General features: G+C 47.0%; 2 non-coding genes across 2 annotated transcripts; both read right to left on the minus strand.

Annotated features, from left to right (window-relative positions):
* Positions 1-9,083: 9,083 nt before the first annotated feature.
* On the minus strand, positions 9,084-9,238 carry LOC126928442 (5.8S ribosomal RNA). Its single transcript, XR_007716665.1, has one exon. It is a non-coding gene; the product is annotated as a 5.8S ribosomal RNA (ribosomal RNA).
* A 2,090-nt stretch (positions 9,239-11,328) lies between these two features.
* LOC126928443 (small subunit ribosomal RNA) lies at positions 11,329-13,251 on the minus strand. The gene has a single exon (XR_007716666.1). It is a non-coding gene; the product is annotated as a small subunit ribosomal RNA (ribosomal RNA).
* Positions 13,252-18,436: the final 5,185 nt, after the last annotated feature.

Below are 18,436 nucleotides of genomic sequence, written 5' to 3' on the forward strand. Positions count from 1 at the left end.
TGCGCCTCCCATTTCTCGTAGGGCGTTCCTTCTCTTCTCCTCCTTCGCTTGGAGTACTTTCCTTGCAAACTGACAGAAGTGGGGGTATACGTCTTTTGTTACGTACTCCCGCTTTTCCTCCGGCCAGCGCAGGTCGAGTTCTCCCAGTGCATTTCGGAATTCAGTAGATAGGGACAGAGGGAATCTCGTTAATCCATTCATGCGCGTCACTAATTAGATGACGAGGCATTTGGCTATAATCTATGTCTTATTACAAGTACACACTTCCGAGGTACCCCCTCGTAAGGTTCTAAAATTTTATGTTACCTCAATTGATTGAACAATTTCTGGTAACACTTGACAACGGACAAACGAAGATTTGTGTATATAATAAATAATAATAAAATAATTTCATATGTACAATTTGAGTATTGAGTAAATAAATAAATAAATAACATGTAAGACGTAGACATATCTGGGATGTTTATTTCTTTTTTGGTTAATAATCGTTTCGAGTTTTTAATCATCGATAAATATATTGCACAGCTCTATTGAGCTTCTTAATACATTTAAAAGCATTGTCTTGATCTCGTTGTTGGCGATTCCCAACCGCTTGAGGACTTTTTCAGTATTAGGCGTGATAGTGCCTCTACTGCCCAAGACCACCGGGAGAATCTCTCCTCCTTTGGCGTTAAATGTTTCCTTTAATGCCCTTAGGCATGGCCGATACTTTTCTACTTTCTCTTTTTCGGCTAAGGCCAGGTAGTTTTTGTTCTCGTAGCGGACAGTTACGTCGACCACGAGAACCCTTTCCCCGTTTTTGATTACGAGGTCCGGTTTGAATAAACTGCCCTCGGCCTTAATCGTCGGCTCTACAAATACTTCATTCTTTTTGTTATTTTTCAATTTTTCTTCAAGGAGAGATTTGACCTCGTCGTGCCTCTTGATTCTTAAGCCTTTGGTGTGCTGACACAGCCCAAGTATGTGTCCAAGGGTCTCGGGCTGGGCTCGACATCTTCGACATGTTATATCAATGTTTTTGTCGGCCCGTGCCAGCACCGATCTTGTACCAAAGGTGTTAGTTCTCAATCGAAGGGCATCGATGAGTCTCGATGGCTTGAGCAGACTATGGTCCTCAAGCCACAAGTTGCCAGTATGGTTTTTAATGAAATCAGGGACGCCTTGTCCCTGGCATTTTAGATCAGCCCATTGGCTGATATGCTCTTTCCTTAAACGTTTTCGAGCTTTCTCAATATCCTCCAAGGAGGCTGGCCAATTGATCCGCAAGGAGTTGGCCGTTTGCTTTAGCTTTTTATTGGCTGCTTCGTCGATAAGGCCAGCGACTGCTGGATCGATCGAGTTAGCGATCTTTATTGCACTTTTTAGGATACCGAGTTTGATTATGTGTTCAAATCTCGGTATTCCCAATCCTCCACAGGCCTTTGGAGTGTAAAAGAAGCCTGTGGCAGTGGAAGGCATGAGGTGTAGAATAATTTTGATTTCCTGTCTGACCTCGCTGTCTAGTAGTTTGAGCACGGTATCACTTGGCGGACTTACAAGTAGATGGTAAATATAGCGAGGGAAGATGTATTTAGTTAGAAGTTCCAGCTTCTGGCCCGGCTTAAGAGAGAGTTTCCTCACCCTTTTCACCACGCTCAGAAGTTCTGGAACAATAACACCACAATGGACGCCTTTCCAGGGACCGATTTTGGCGCCCAGGTATTTGAAAGCCTCATCGGGATCTACATTGGGCATTGATTGATTCCCGAATTTAAGTCCTGGTTCTTTAATGAACCAGGTATCTTTTTTGGCCACAACCTCGAAGGTTTGGCATTTTTCAATTGAGAGATTCATTTGGAGGCTTAACAAATAGTCGGCAAGGATGTCTATTTGGTGTTGCGCTTCCCTCGCGTCCGCTCCAAGTAATACAATATCGTCAGCGAAGGCCAGAACTGAGACTTTTCGATTCTGACTAACATTGATTCCACTAGTTTGTGTCTCAATTTCATCCAGCAGTGGCTCTAGGCATAAATTAAAAAGTAAGGGCGATAGGGGGTCGCCTTGCTTAACTCCTCGGCGGATCATGATCTCGACCCCGCCATCTTTAGTTTTAATAGTAGTTTTGATATTATTATACATTTCGTCAATTAAGTCGACGATAGGGGCGGGCACACCCTTTTTTGCCAGACAAGGTTTTAAAGCTACATGAGGCACTGTATCGAAAGCTTTTGAGATATCCACAATAGTGAATATCCCACCGCTATTTATTTTGCTATAGTTTAGGGCTGAATTAAACAATTCGATATTAATTTTACATCCGTTTTCGGATGTAAAGCCCTTTTGTCTCATATTCAATACAGCGCCTTTTCTTATCCTCCCGTCGATAATGGAGGAGAAGATTCGGCCTAAAATCGGACTAATAGTAATGGGTCTCCAGTTCTCGACCGAGCTGCTTGGCTTATTTAATTTAGGAATGAGAGTTGTTCTATTCTCCTTCCATACGGAGGGAAAATAAGAGTAATATAATAGTATATTGTAAATTTTTGCCATTATGATAGGCAGGCCGGGGATGGTTAAATGATCACTTTGCAATCCATCCGGTCCTGCTGCAGCTTTCTTTCTAATTTTGCCGATTCTCTCCCCCACATCCTCAGCCGTTATCGGCGGGAAGATCTCGGATAGGGATAGTTTGGGGGCCCTCGTAACTGGAATCGGGACATATGTGGTACCCACTTGTCCCCACAGCTTATCGTAAAGCCCCCTCACTTCCTCAGATCCGGGAGGTTGCCTGGCTGGTTCGAGATATGCCTGATCATTATTGACCACGGCATCAGCCAGTCTCCTTGGGCACTCATGGAATAACTCCTGGCAACGAGCGTATGAGAATCGCTTCCTGGAGTTTCTATTGTTTCTTTTAGAATTTTTGGCTGCTCTTGGTCTTTTAGTTTTCTTTTTATCCAGTTGGTTTTTAAGTTTATTTATAAGCTCGTATAGAGCTGTGCGTATAAAGTGATCGAGTCTCTCCGTTAGGGATTCTCGATCATCTTGGTACTCATCCCAGATTGACATCAACCGACTGTAAACCTCCTTTAAAATAGGGGGCACCTCGGTTGGCTTACTAATTTCATCTTTAAGTAAGAGCTTCCACTCTTGGGCAAGCTCGCTCTCGTTGCGGCCTACAGGCGAGCCAAAGCTGGCATTGCCTGAACTAACGAGATCGCACCCTCCCTCTGTTGCCAGTGAGGTAGCATCTTGGGGGCTTTCCTCACCAATTAAATTTAATTTTTTTCTTTGATACTTTATTTGGTCGATCGTTTTTGTGGTGAGGAATTTGCTAATTTCTTTATTGGGATGTTTATGGTTTTTGAATATTTCCCAAAGCCCCTTCAAGCGTGCTACCTCTTCTACTTTCCAAGTTTTAGTATTTTCTTCTGGGGGGTCCGCTCCCCTTCTTTTAATATTTCTAACGGCAGGGTGCGCATGCCGTTCGTGGGTGGATAGCCCTCTGCGCGATCCAAAGCTCATGGGACAGGCCTCGCACTGAAACTCTCCTGTCATGGAGGCCTGGCTGCTAGCGCCACCACACTTAGGTATGTGGCATCTAGCCCCATGAAGCTTTGGGAAGCATTTCGCGCAGTTAATACAAGACCAAAAGATCGGGGCATCCGGGTGGTGTTGTGTTAAATGCCTATCCAGATCCGACAGATTTAGGAAGAAAAGGTTAATTTCCCTTTTCTCACATACTGGACAGGTAACCCGATTGCCCACGAGCGGCACAGTGATTAAACTCATAGCCGGGGACATAGCTTGGTCGTTATCCGTAGTCCCCTCTGAAGCGGATAAATCCGCCACAGCGCCTCCGGGACTGAGAGGCGCTGCGTCCGAGGCACTATTCATATTAACATCGAATTTTATAATAAATTTTGAAATCGATATAGTGTTCCAATTGTAAGCCAAATCGTTGTCCTTAGGTCGTTCCGGTCGTCAACTGAGTGAAGGAACGAGTTCCAAGTTTACTTTACTATGGGCTCCATTATTCACGGCTCCAAATAGCCGTTACGGAGGACCGTTTAAGATGTTGTCTTTCGCTCCTTCATCGCCACACTCCGTTTAGCCATGCGCCGCCACATCCGGGGGAGTACACCCCTCGCTGATGTGGACATGCGCATGTTACCGGCGGTACCCCGAGGAGGTAGGAGTGTGACTTGGGCAGGCAAGACCAAAATCCTGCCAGTCCCCGAGTAACTATTGACTTAAGAGAGTCATAGTTACTCCCGCCGTTTACCCGCGCTTTTTTGAATTTCTTCACGTTGACATTCAGAGCACTGGGCAGAAATCACATTGCGTCAACACCCTTGGGGGCCATCGCAATGCTTTGTTTTAATTAGACAGTCGGATTCCCCTAGTCCGTGCCAGTTCTGAGCTGAGCGTTGAATGGCGGCCGAAGAGAACGACCGCGACGGTAAAACCGCCACGGAAGCCTCGCAGCAAGGAAGATCCGCGGGAGGCCAAGGCACGGGACCGAGCTCGGATCCGGGGTGCGCGACGATATCCCCCCCGAGAGAGAGATACGCCGCGTCCCGTTCAGCTCGCCCAGGCCCGGCACGTCAGCCAAACCCGCTTCCCGACCAAGCCCGACACGCCCCGCTCCTCAGAGCCAATCCTTATTCCGAAGTTACGGATCCAATTTGCCGACTTCCCTTACCTACATTAATCTATCGACTAGAGGCTCTTTACCTTGGAGACCTGCTGCGGATATGGGTACGAACCGGCGCGACACCTCCACGTGGCCCTCTCCTGGATTTTCAAGGTCCGAGGGGAAGATCCGGACACCGCCGCAACTGCGGTGCTCTTCGCGTTCCAAACCCTATCTCCCTGCTAGAGGTTTCCAGGGAACTCGAACGCTTATACAGAAAAGAAAACTCTTCCCGGATCTCCCGACGGCGTCTCCAGGTCATTTTGGGTTACCCCGACGAACACTCTTACGAGGGCCCGAATGGTATGCGGTTCCGCTGCCGGGTTCCGGAATAGGAACCGGATTCCCTTTCGCCCAATGGGTGTGTTTCTTTCGCTCAATTTTTATTTGTTTGTTGCAATTTGTATGATCTTAGGACACCTCATCTGCATAGGATTTCTCTTAGGGCTTAGGATCGACTGACTCGTGTGCAACGGCTGTTCACACGAAACCCTTCTCCACGTCAGTCCTCCAGGGCCTCGCTGGAGTATTTGCTACTACCACCAAGATCTGCACCGACGGCGGCTCCAGGCAGGCTCACGCCCAGACCCTTCTGCGCACACCGCCGCGACCCTCCTACTCGTCAGAGCTTCATGAAGGACGGTCCCGAACCCACGAGGGGAAAACGAGACTCGCGTGCCTTCCCACTTGCCACTGACGGCGGAGTATAGGCGCGACGCTTCAGCGCCATCCATTTTCAGGGCTAGTTGCTTCGGCAGGTGAGTTGTTACACACTCCTTAGCGGATTCCGACTTCCATGGCCACCGTCCTGCTGTCTTAAGCAACCAACGCCTTTCATGGTATCCCATAAGCGTCGACTTAGGCGCCTTAACTCCACGTTTGGTTCATCCCACAGCGCCAGTTCTGCTTACCAAAATTGGCCCACTTGGCACTCTGATCCAATATCTCGTGGCTTCATGATCCAAGCAAGCCAGAGATCTCACCCATTTAAAGTTTGAGAATAGGTTGAGGTCGTTTCGGCCCCAAGGCCTCTAATCATTCGCTTTACCAGATGAGACTCGCACGCGTTCGATGAGAACGGTCGAGTGCCAGCTATCCTGAGGGAAACTTCGGAGGGAACCAGCTACTAGATGGTTCGATTAGTCTTTCGCCCCTATACCCAGTTCCGACGATCGATTTGCACGTCAGAATCGCTACGGACCTCCATCAGGGTTTCCCCTGACTTCGTCCTGACCAGGCATAGTTCACCATCTTTCGGGTCCCAACGTGTACGCTCTAGGTGCGCCTCTCCTCGCAATGAGAACGAGACGCCCCGGGAGTGCGAGGCCGCATAGTTGCGCGGCCCATCCTCCCTCCATCGACGCGAACGCCGATTTTCACTTTCATTTCGCCTTTAGGTTTTAATGTCCCAATGACTCGCGCACATGTTAGACTCCTTGGTCCGTGTTTCAAGACGGGTCCTGAGAGTACCCAAAGCAATAGCGTCGCCGACCGGTAATTCGAGATTTGGCCAGTCCAAGATATCCGCGCTGCTAACAGCTGCCAATACCCGAGCACGGGACGTAAGCCCGAGACTGCGGAGTAAGGGCGAAGCTTGCGGCGGTCCAGACGCACACACACATATTCGAGAAAATGGATTGGTTGCGGCCCGATACCGTGCGTGTACCGTCGTGCAGTCGGCCGGGCGACCGAGGGTCTGCCGCGTACGCCGAAGCGACGCGACAGGCGCCCACTCGGGCCGTAGACCGACACACAACGGGTCGCGACGTTCTACTAGGGGAGAAGTGCACGACTACGACACCGGCGCGTTCGACACCGAAGGTGGCGTGCCCTCGCTAATGGAACCACGAAGGCCCACCCGGAGCATCGCTCACCAACGGGAACCGGCGCCGTCGACGATGAATCTCCCCATTCGATCTTTTGGGTTTCTCAGGTTTACCCCTGAACGGTTTCACGTACTCTTGAACTCTCTCTTCAAAGTTCTTTTCAACTTTCCCTCACGGTACTTGTTCGCTATCGGTCTCGTGGTTGTATTTAGCCTTAGATGGAGTTTACCACCAACTTAGGGCTGCACTCTCAAGCAACCCGACTCTAAGGAGAGATCCTCCCGAAACGCGTTCCGGTCGCTACGGGCCTGGCACCCTCTGTGGGTACATGGCCCCATTCAAGATGGACTTGGACGCGGTTCGACGTCACGGGATAAACGGATCCTCCCGAACACTACATTTCCCAACGGCGGAACCGCGGGATTCAGTGCTGGGCTAATTCCTGTTCGCTCGCCGCTACTAAGGAAATCCTTGTTAGTTTCTTTTCCTCCGCTTAGTAATATGCTTAAATTCAGCGGGTAATCTCGCCTACTCTGAGGTCGCTTCAACGTCACGACACGAGACAAAAATGTGATTTTTTTATTCAAAGAAAAAAAAAACACGTTCGTGCCGTGTATGCGCGAACACTTCGAACAAAGCTATGAAACTCCAGTACGAGAGAAGGTGGTATTTTTTTTATCTCTATATGCGAAAATCGCCTCAAAGAGAAAAAAAAATAAAAATTCGAATAGAACGAGAACACTCTTTCCTTCCAGAGAAGCGTTTTAAGCATCGCGCCAAAGTGCCCTTTTCTTCGTACGTCGTATCATGTTCGAGCTAAGACTCACGCCAGACATCCTAAAACGATCGTCGGTGATTTTTAACGCCCGTCCTCAGTCTCTTACAGCCGTTTCTCTACTCTCGACAAATTCCAGCGGTTCCTTGTTTTCTGCCGGCACAGAGATCGAAACGGCAAAGTTTCTTTGCTCTGTACCGACGACGACGAAAACGCACGGGAACGCACGCAAGTGGAAAAGCGAGCGAGACGTACACTGTGGTGTGTTCGGGGACTGGACGACCGTCGACGTTAGGATGCGCGGTCCAGCGATAGACGCCGAAAAGGCATGGGATGACCAACACTCTCTGTTTTTCGAGTACTTGTAGCGCCGAATTGCCTTAAAAAAAAATCACACGCGCGCACGACTATCACGTCGTACGCGCGTGTATACCTCGTCTTTAATTAAATCAAAGTTTCACTCCAGCCTCGCCAAAGGGGATCGTCTTCTTCCTCGTCTACGATCTCTTCTCCTGTACGTGTCCAGAGATTCTCTCTGGCATGACGACGACGACCATCCAACGACTTTGTAACGGACTCTCGTGCGCATCTTCGTCAGGTACGGAAACGTTGCGCAACACCTCGAGCTTGGTAAAACACCCGTAGCCGATCATAGACACGCGCTAGTTCGCACACGATTTCTACGATTTCCGACGAACGTGGCTTTGGGCCAGGGCCGGCGGGCAGAGAGATACGCGAACGACGGGGAAAATTCGTCCCGATACAAGTAACGCGTACTCTCCGATCTCCGCGCAACGCCTGGGGATCATCTCCCTAAGTCATCAGCGCTCGAAGAAATCACGTGTGCGTTCCCGGATCTACGGCTCTCTTTCGGGGATAAATTACAAGCACAGAGTATGTTAAACGCAACGACGACCCATCGATGCGACGGTCCTCGTCGTTGTCAGTCGCTCGCGCAGAGTATATCTCTACGCACGAAGAGACGGAGTGGGCATTAGATCCCTGGGGCTATTCGAGTAAAACGTCTTAAGAAAAGACGGTTGTACGGCAAAATTCCGCACCGTTACCAAGTTTACTTTTATCTGAGGCTGTTCTCCTTCTCTCCTCTCTCGACCGAGTTCCCATATTTGCTTTCTCTCAGTCTCGCCAAAATAATATTCATTTAAGACGACGTCGGGGGCGCGGACATCGTGCTCATCGAAAACCTGCAAACGTATGCAAATCTGCTGATATGAAAAAAAAATCGGTCACGAGGACAACACTACGTATATATATATATATATATATATATATATAATATATTCGATAACCGACACGAAGCGGTGCATAAGCGGGCGGTCGTACGAAAGGACGACTCACGACGCCGCTAGCACTCACGCAGGTCCGTGACGGTTCTCTCCGCTCTTATTCGTATCCTTCTTCGTGCGCTTCCTCCGACTCTGAAACGTTCTACGTATCGTAAGAACGACGGCGGGTTGTCGAAGGCACCAAGGGACAGAGAGAGACAGAGGTAGAGTTTCGTAGTGTCTCCCGTGAACACGATAGTTTATATATCGAGCATGCGTACGAATTGCACGGTCTCGACACGACCGCGACGAACGCCGACGAGCGTCCAACAATCGCTCGTACGTCGCGTACGTTCTCTCGCGTCCGCTCTTGTTCGTATCCTTCTTCGTGCGCTTCCTCCGACTCTGAAACGTTCTACGTATCGTAAGAACGACGGCGGGTTGTCGAAGGCACCAAGGGACAGAGAGAGACAGATAGAGAGGAACGACACGCAACGCAAGCAGTCTTAGGTTTACGTGAGCAACCCTCAGCCAGGCGTGGTCCAGGAATTGTATCCGTGGACCGCAATGTGCGTTCGAAATGTCGATGTTCATGTGTCCTGCAGTTCACACGTTGACGCGCAATTAGCTGCGTTCTTCATCGACCCACGAGCCAAGTGATCCACCGTTCAGGGTAATCTTTTCATATATTTTTTAAAACTCTTGTACTCCATGTACTCTTAATACTCGGTTCGAGCGAAGCCGAGATCCGACACGACCGACCAACGGGAATCGGACGCGCAGAAGTCGCCGGAAGATCGACGACACGAAAACGTTCGAAAATGAAATCCGACGAACGCGCGAAGATACGCGCGTCCGCCGGCCGGGCGAAAAGTACATTATGATATATAACAACCATCGAGATCGAAGCTCCGTTCGTCAGGAAACGACGGGGATATAACACCCGATTCTGAATCCTCTGTGCAGCACACGATCTCGCGAAGAAATACGCACGGTGGCTAGCCCATATATATATATATGTGTGTGTGTGTATATATAATACGATATGCATTCCTCTCGTCCAATTATTCAAGAAAAAGAGCGTGCGCCTCCATCGTTCGGGTGATGTAAAGATTCGATGGGACTCGCGCGACCCTCGGCCTCGAGCGGTCTTTCCTCCCAATATCCAGAAGCCGAGCTTTGAAAAAACTCTAGCGACGGCACGGGTGTCCGACTCACGACATCGAGGCTTCGAAGTCGGCGATCTCCTCCGAACGGATGGCGATCGCGACGACTCAAAGCGTGAAAAATCGACGAAAGAGAACACATCTCCGTTCAGGTGATTGTTTTTTTTAAAAAATAAAAAAATTCGATGGGACTCGCATCCATCTACCTCGCGCGGTCTTTCTTCCCAATATCCAGAAGCCGAGCTTTGAAAAAACTTCAGCGACGGCACGGGTGTCCGACTCACGACAACGAGGATAGACAGCCTGCGGTCCCCTCTGAACGGGTTATATGCGACGAACTAGACGAAACTTTAGTCGTTCAGGTGGTATAAAAAAAAAAAATTCGATGGGACGCACGCGCAGCCGTCGTCCTCGAGCGGTCTTTCTTCCCAATATCCAGAAGCCGAGCTTTGAAAAAACTCTAGCGACGGCACGGGTGTCCGACTCACGACATCGAGGGTAGACAGCCTGCGGTCCCCTCTGAACCAACTTCGGCTAGACTAGTTACGAATCGTTGCTACGCATCGTCATCATAGTCATCGTCATCATCATCATTATCATAGCGGGCCAACATCCACGCAATGCGTTTTCGTTCTAGGTTACCCGATCCACGAGTATGTTACAAGTGGTTTCGTTATTTCGAACAAAACGACATACGAAGAACACACGCCCTATGGGTAGGAAGCACGTTTCGAGAACGACCGAGAGCGGTGAAAGAGACGAAAGGTCGACGCGCATAAGGTATCCATGGATCTTCGAAGAGAACCTTCGAAGATATGTCGGTATCCTTTCTACATGCGCGACTCGCTACTCGTACTTTCGCTCTCGTCGACTCGTTTTAGTCGCTTCGTTCGATCCCAAAGAGGAGTCTTCGATGTCCCGTTGCTAGGAGGAGAGCAGACGCAACACAGACCACGAAACATAGAAGAGAATAGGCGAGCATGATCTCTCCGACACGAGGCACTTTAGAGATTTTGTTATTCGTTTGTACGGTCTCCACGACGCAAAAAAAAAAAATACGAGATCGTGGCGGCGGGTCTTTCTGTATACGGCCTCACGCAAGCGCCTCGATCTCATTTCTCTTTACGGGTGGTTTCCATTCGTAATTTTTCGTTCGATATTCGTGTCAAAGTTTAATTTTCGAAAGCTCAAGTTCCCATTTATAGTTTTATTATAAAATCATAATATTCGCAGACGGCGGGTCTTTCTGTGTACGACCTCACGCAGGCGCCTCGAATTCGTTTATGTATGTATATATATATATATATATATATATATGTATCTCTTCATCCCGATGATCGAGAGAGAGTGCCACCTTCTCTTCATATAGTTTCGTAGCTGGAGGGTCGTCTCCTCCTTATGTCTTTTCATCATTTTGCCAACGGAGTAAGCCACGCTCCGGGCGAATTTAACTGTTCTTTGTTAAAGTATATAGCTTGTTGATACGTCGTATATACTTTGGTTCGTCGATATAGGAGGAGTACGGCTCCTTACCGACTTATACAGTTTCGTATTTTTCAAGTGTTCAAGTCAAATTCTTTAAGTTTTTGTGTTATATCGTTAATGATCCTTCCGCAGGTTCACCTACGGAAACCTTGTTACGACTTTTACTTCCTCTAAATGATCAAGTTTGGTCATCTTCCCGGTAACATCGGCAATGCTTATCACATTGGCCGCGCACCAGTCCGAAGACCTCACTAAATCATTCAATCGGTAGTAGCGACGGGCGGTGTGTACAAAGGGCAGGGACGTAATCAACGCGAGCTTATGACTCGCGCTTACTGGGAATTCCTCGTTCATGGGGAATAATTGCAAGCCCCAATCCCTAGCACGAAGGAGGTTCAGCGGGTTACCCGGGCCTTTCGGCCAGGGAAAACACGCTGATTCCTTCAGTGTAGCGCGCGTGCGGCCCAGAACATCTAAGGGCATCACAGACCTGTTATTGCTCAATCTCGTGCGGCTAGAAGCCGCCTGTTCCTCTAAGAAGATTTGTTTGTACGTTGGTAGTAAAAACCCACCGACCGAAGCCGGGGGCCTTCGAGATACCATAAGTTACGTCTATTTAGCAGGCTAGAGTCTCGTTCGTTATCGGAATTAACCAGACAAATCGCTCCACCAACTAAGAACGGCCATGCACCACCACCCACCGAATCAAGAAAGAGCTATCAATCTGTCAATCCTTCCGGTGTCCGGGCCTGGTGAGGTTTCCCGTGTTGAGTCAAATTAAGCCGCAGGCTCCACTCCTGGTGGTGCCCTTCCGTCAATTCCTTTAAGTTTCAGCTTTGCAACCATACTTCCCCCGGAACCCAAAAGCTTTGGTTTCCCGGAAGCTGCCCGCCGAGTCATCGGAGGAACTTCGGCGGATCGCTGGCTGGCATCGTTTATGGTTAGAACTAGGGCGGTATCTGATCGCCTTCGAACCTCTAACTTTCGTTCTTGATTAATGAAAACATTTTTGGCAAATGCTTTCGCTTCTGTCCGTCTTGCGACGATCCAAGAATTTCACCTCTAACGTCGCAATACGAATGCCCCCATCTGTCCCTATTAATCATTACCTCGGGGCTCCGAAAACCAACAAAATAGAACCGAGGTCCTATTCCATTATTCCATGCACACAGTATTCAGGCGAAGGTAGCCTGCTTTAAGCACTCTAATTTGTTCAAAGTAAACGTATCGGCCCACCTCGACACTCAGTGAAGAGCACCGCGATGGGATATTAGTTGGACCGCCCGCGAGGAGCTAAGCCCACCGATAGGACGTACCACATAATGCCAGTTAAACACCGCGAGCGGTGAACCGACACTGTGACACACAGATTCAACTACGAGCTTTTTAACCGCAACAACTTTAATATACGCTATTGGAGCTGGAATTACCGCGGCTGCTGGCACCAGACTTGCCCTCCAATTGGTCCTCGTTAAAGGATTTAAAGTGTACTCATTCCGATTACGGGGCCTCGGATGAGTCCCGTATCGTTATTTTTCGTCACTACCTCCCCGTGCCGGGAGTGGGTAATTTGCGCGCCTGCTGCCTTCCTTGGATGTGGTAGCTGTTTCTCAGGCTCCCTCTCCGGAATCGAACCCTGATTCCCCGTTACCCGTTACAACCATGGTAGGCGCAGAACCTACCATCGACAGTTGATAAGGCAGACATTTGAAAGATGCGTCGCCGGTGCTAGATGACCATGCGATCAGCACAAAGTTATTCAGAGTCACCAAAACAAACGATGGACGGACAGACGAGCCATCCGCCACCGATTGGTTTTGATCTAATAAAAGCATTCCTACCATCTCTGGTCGGAATCTGTTTGCATGTATTAGCTCTAGAATTACCACAGTTATCCAAGTAAATGTAGGTATGATCTAAGAAACCATAACTGATTTAATGAGCCATTCGCGGTTTCACCTTAATGCGGCATGTACTGAGACATGCATGGCTTAATCTTTGAGACAAGCATATGACTACTGGCAGGATCAACCAGGGATCTTATAATATATTCCCAAAAACCAGCATTTTCGTTTAAAAGTTCTCTCTGTGTCGTAGGTGGGACGTAAGCACCGTACGACGAGACTTTTCATTTTATATATATATGTAATATGACTTAGAGAGCAACGTTCCATGGTTCAGTAACAACGTCACTCAGCCACTTTAATTCTCCTCCTCTCTCACCATCATATATCGATACAAAGATTCATACTTCACAGAATTATTTCTGTTTGTAACTTTTCTCCTCCAACTTCTCTCGTAGAATATAACTTAGCGGTAAAGCACGTATACGCATGCTGGACATACCGTAAGAATATTCTTTTATAAGCTTCAACACCTCTGTAGAGACGCGTTACCAGAAGATAACGCACTCTACAGAACGCCAAAAGGACCATCGTGCAGCTACAAATAGCTTACAACCGATGGTCTCTGCAAGAATGGCTACTCCGTAAGTACAAGCACACACGCATCCAACTTTTGTCAAATACGTGCACACAGGTCACCAGCTTCCCGACTAAGGGGAAGCTTGCCACGTTAACGGTCATTACGTCCTAGACTTCGACCCGCGGCGCAGCAGTGTAGAGAAAAAACCAGTACGAGAACGGAGGAACAGTCGAGAAATAGCGTAAAATACACTAAGACTCGAGGAGCGGTGACTGAATTCTCAACCGAGGCCGTAGAATAGCCACGCGCCCAGCGCTGTTCCGACCGAACCGTCCGGCTCGACGCTTCTCTTATAGATACCAAGGGGCCGGCCGGAAGGCCGGCGCCGGTCGGGCTAGCGGCCGCGCGCTTATGGTGCAAAACCTCCGTAGCAACGTACCGTTCGGAAGGGACGCTGGAACTTAGTCGCTCGCACGTTCAATAACTACTATATAAAGGCGATATCCAACCATCGAAATATTTTACCACAAGCATTATTAACATATTATAAATGCATTTTTACCAAAAAATTAATTTTTTTTTTCACCGAAAAATTGCATCAGTAAACATACAGTTTTATCGACTATGGACGAAAAATAACTTTATAATCGATTAAAACACGTTAAAATAACACGAAATATGTAAAAAGATATATACCTTGTAACATTAATTAACGAAAAAATTGCAAAAATATCCCAGTCGTATCAGTCCGACGGAAGCTAATTTTTCAAAAAATTCGACAAAAATGTTTAATCCGATTGTATTTAATAGAGATATAACGATCCCTGTCAAAAAAATTATACCTTATAACGCTTTTTAACGAAATAACTCGAAATAACCATTTCGGACTTTTCGCACCGGCCGAACTTCTTCAAAGTCCCAACGTCCCGTCGCATAGTTCCGTTTCTAGAAAACGTTCCAGCGACCAAATAAACGCTTAATCCCGACGTAAAACGTCGAGATACGTCCATTTGTGCAAAAATATTCCTACCTTGTAACACTTTTAAGCGAGATAACTCGAAAAAACGTGTTCGATACGGAAATTTTTCAAAGTCCCAACGAAAAAATCGAAACTTTGTAGAAGGTCTTGGGGACGACATAAACGCTTAATCCCGACGTAAAACGTCGAGATACGTCGATTTATGCAAAAATATTCCTACCTTGTAACACTTTTAAGCGAGATAACTCGAAAAAACCTTTTCGGTCTTTTCGCACCGGCCGAACTTCTTCAAAGTCCCAACGTCCCGTCGCATAGTTCCGTTTCTAGAAAACGTTCCAGCGACCAAATAAACGCTTAATCCCGACGTAAAACGTCGAGATACGTCCATTTATGCAAAAATATTCCTACCTTGTAACACTTTTAAGCGAGATAACTCGAAAAAACCTTTTCGGTCCTTTCGCACCGGCCGAACTTCTTCAAAGTCCCAACGTCCCGTCGCATAGTTCCGTTTCTAGAAAACGTTCCAGCGACCAAATAAACGCTTAATCCCGACGTAAAACGTCGAGATACGTCCATTTATGCAAATATATTCCTACCTTGTAACACTTTTAAGCGAGATAACTCGAAAAAACCTTTTCGGTCTTTTCGCACCGGCCGAACTTCTTCAAAGTCCCAACGTCCCGTCGCATAGTTCCGTTTCTAGAAAACGTTCCAGCGACCAAATAAACGCTTAATCCCGACGTAAAACGTCGAGATACGTCCATTTATGCAAATATATTCCTACCTTGTAACACTTTTAAGCGAGATAACTCGAAAAAACCTTTTCGGTCTTTTCGCACCGGCCGAACTTCTTCAAAGTCCCAACGTCCCGTCGCATAGTTCCGTTTCTAGAAAACGTTCCACCGACCAAATAAACGCTTAATCCCGACGTAAAACGTCGAGATACGTCCATTTATGCAAAAATATTCCTACCTTGTAACACTTTTAAGCGAGATAACTCGAAAAAACCTTTTCGGTCTTTTCGCACCGGCCGAACTTCTTCAAAGTCCCAACGTCCCGTCGCATAGTTCCGTTTCTAGAAAACGTTCCAGCGACCAAATAAACGCTTAATCCCGACGTAAAACGTCGAGATACGTCCATTTATGCAAATATATTCCTACCTTGTAACACTTTTAAGCGAGATAACTCGAAAAAACCTTTTCGGTCTTTTCGCACCGGCCGAACTTCTTCAAAGTCCCAACGTCCCGTCGCATAGTTCCGTTTCTAGAAAACGTTCCAGCGACCAAATAAACGCTTAATCCCGACGTAAAACGTCGAGATACGTCCATTTATGCAAAAATATTCCTACCTTGTAACACTTTTAAGCGAGATAACTCGAAAAAACCTTTTCGGTCTTTTCGCACCGGCCGAACTTCTTCAAAGTCCCAACGTCCCGTCGCATAGTTCCGTTTCTAGAAAACGTTCCAGCGACCAAATAAACGCTTAATCCCGACGTAAAACGTCGAGATACGTCCATTTATGCAAATATATTCCTACCTTGTAACACTTTTAAGCGAGATAACTCGAAAAAACCTTTTCGGTCTTTTCGCACCGGCCGAACTTCTTCAAAGTCCCAACGTCCCGTCGCATAGTTCCGTTTCTAGAAAACGTTCCACCGACCAAAATAAACGCTTAATCCCGACGTAAAACGTCGAGATACGTCCATTTATGCAAAAATATTCCTACCTTGTAACACTTTTAAGCGAGATAACTCGAAAAAACCTTTTCGGTCTTTTCGCACCGGCCGAACTTCTTCAAAGTCCCAACGTCCCGTCGCATAGTTCCGTTTCTAGAAAACGTTCCAGCGACCAAATAAACGCTTAATCCCGACGTAAAACGTCGAGATACGTCCATTTATGCAAATATATTCCTACCTTGTAACACTTTTAAGCGAGATAACTCGAAAAAACCTTTTCGGTCTTTTCGCACCGGCCGAACTTCTTCAAAGTCCCAACGTCCCGTCGCATAGTTCCGTTTCTAGAAAACGTTCCAGCGACCAAATAAACGCTTAATCCCGACGTAAAACGTCGAGATACGTCCATTTATGCAAAAATATTCCTACCTTGTAACACTTTTAAGCGAGATAACTCGAAAAAACCTTTTCGGTCCTTTCGCACCGGCCGAACTTCTTCAAAGTCCCAACGTCCCGTCGCATAGTTCCGTTTCTAGAAAACGTTCCAGCGACCAAATAAACGCTTAATCCCGACGTAAAACGTCGAGATACGTCCATTTATGCAAATATATTCCTACCTTGTAACACTTTTAAGCGAGATAACTCGAAAAAACCTTTTCGGTCTTTTCGCACCGGCCGAACTTCTTCAAAGTCCCAACGTCCCGTCGCATAGTTCCGTTTCTAGAAAACGTTCCAGCGACCAAATAAACGCTTAATCCCGACGTAAAACGTCGAGATACGTCCATTTATGCAAAAATATTCCTACCTTGTAACACTTTTAAGCGAGATAACTCGAAAAAACGTGTTCGATACGGAAATTTTTCCATGTCCCAATGTGCAATTCGAAACTTTTTAGAACGTTTCAAGAACAAAATTAACGCTTAATCCCGATGTATTTAATTAGAATATATCGATTTATGCCAGAATATACGTACCTTATAACGCTTATTATGGAATTAATGCGAAAGGAACTTTCGGTACTTTCGGCACTTTTGGAGCAGTGCGAAACAATTCAAAGTGCCAACGTCCCAGTCAGCTAGGTCCGGTGGAAAAAATTTAAAAAAAAAATAAAAAGAAACCGTTACGTTCGGCTAGACGGCGTCGAACAATAACGATTTCTATAAAAATTTCCATACCTCGTAACGCTTTTTGAGGAATTATTTCGAAAGGAACGTTCGGCCTTTTCGTACCTGGACGAGAGAAATTTCAAAGTTCCAACGTCCCAGTCAGCTAGGTCCGGTGGAAAAAAATTTTTTAAAAAAATAAAAAGAAACCGTTACGTTTGGCTAGACGACGTCGAACAATAACGGTTTCTATAAAAATTTCCATACCTCGTAACGCTTTTTGAGAAATTATTTCGAAAGGAACGTTCGGCCTTTTCGTACCGGGACGAGAGAAATTTCAAAGTTCCAACGTCCCAGTCAGCTAGGTCCGGTGGAAAAAAATTTTTTAAAAAAATAAAAAGAAACCGTTTACGTTCGGCTAGACGACGTCGAACAATAACGGTTTCTATAAAAATTTGCATACCTCGTAACGCTTTTTGAGGAATTATTTCGAAAGGAACGTTCGGCCTTTTCGTACCGGGGCGAGAGAAATTTCAAAAGTTCCAACGTCCCAGTCAGCTAGGTCCGGTGGAAAAAATTTAAAGAAAAAACAAAACGGAAACCGCTACGTTCGACTAGATTACGTCGAACTATAACGATTTCAATAAAAATTTCCACACCTCGTAACGCACTTTAAGGAGTTATTTCGAACTTTAAGGAGTTATTGCGATTATTTCAAAGTCTCGCGGTACCACGTCGGGACGCGATACGCTCTTACGCGTTGCTCGCTCGCTCCGCTCGCTCGAAAAAAAATATGGACCAACCCAAAACCAATCCCTTTCGCGTTCGTTCTTCGATCTCGTTCGAATCTCGGTTCGAACGCGATCGGGAACGGTTTTAGGTTAGGCTAGAATCGTACGAGCGAGCGCAGCGAGCGAGCAACGATCGAAATTTCCACGCTGTAAGCGTACTAGATATTTTCCTATCCCTGTACGTTTTTTTTATCCGTCGTACTCTCTCCGATCGAAGGAGAGTCATGGACGAAACGTAAAAAAAGGGGAAACGA

Source organism: Bombus affinis, unplaced genomic scaffold, assembly GCF_024516045.1.
Source record: "Bombus affinis isolate iyBomAffi1 unplaced genomic scaffold, iyBomAffi1.2 ctg00000958.1, whole genome shotgun sequence".
In the NCBI taxonomy this organism is placed as follows: Eukaryota; Metazoa; Arthropoda; class Insecta; order Hymenoptera; family Apidae; genus Bombus; species Bombus affinis.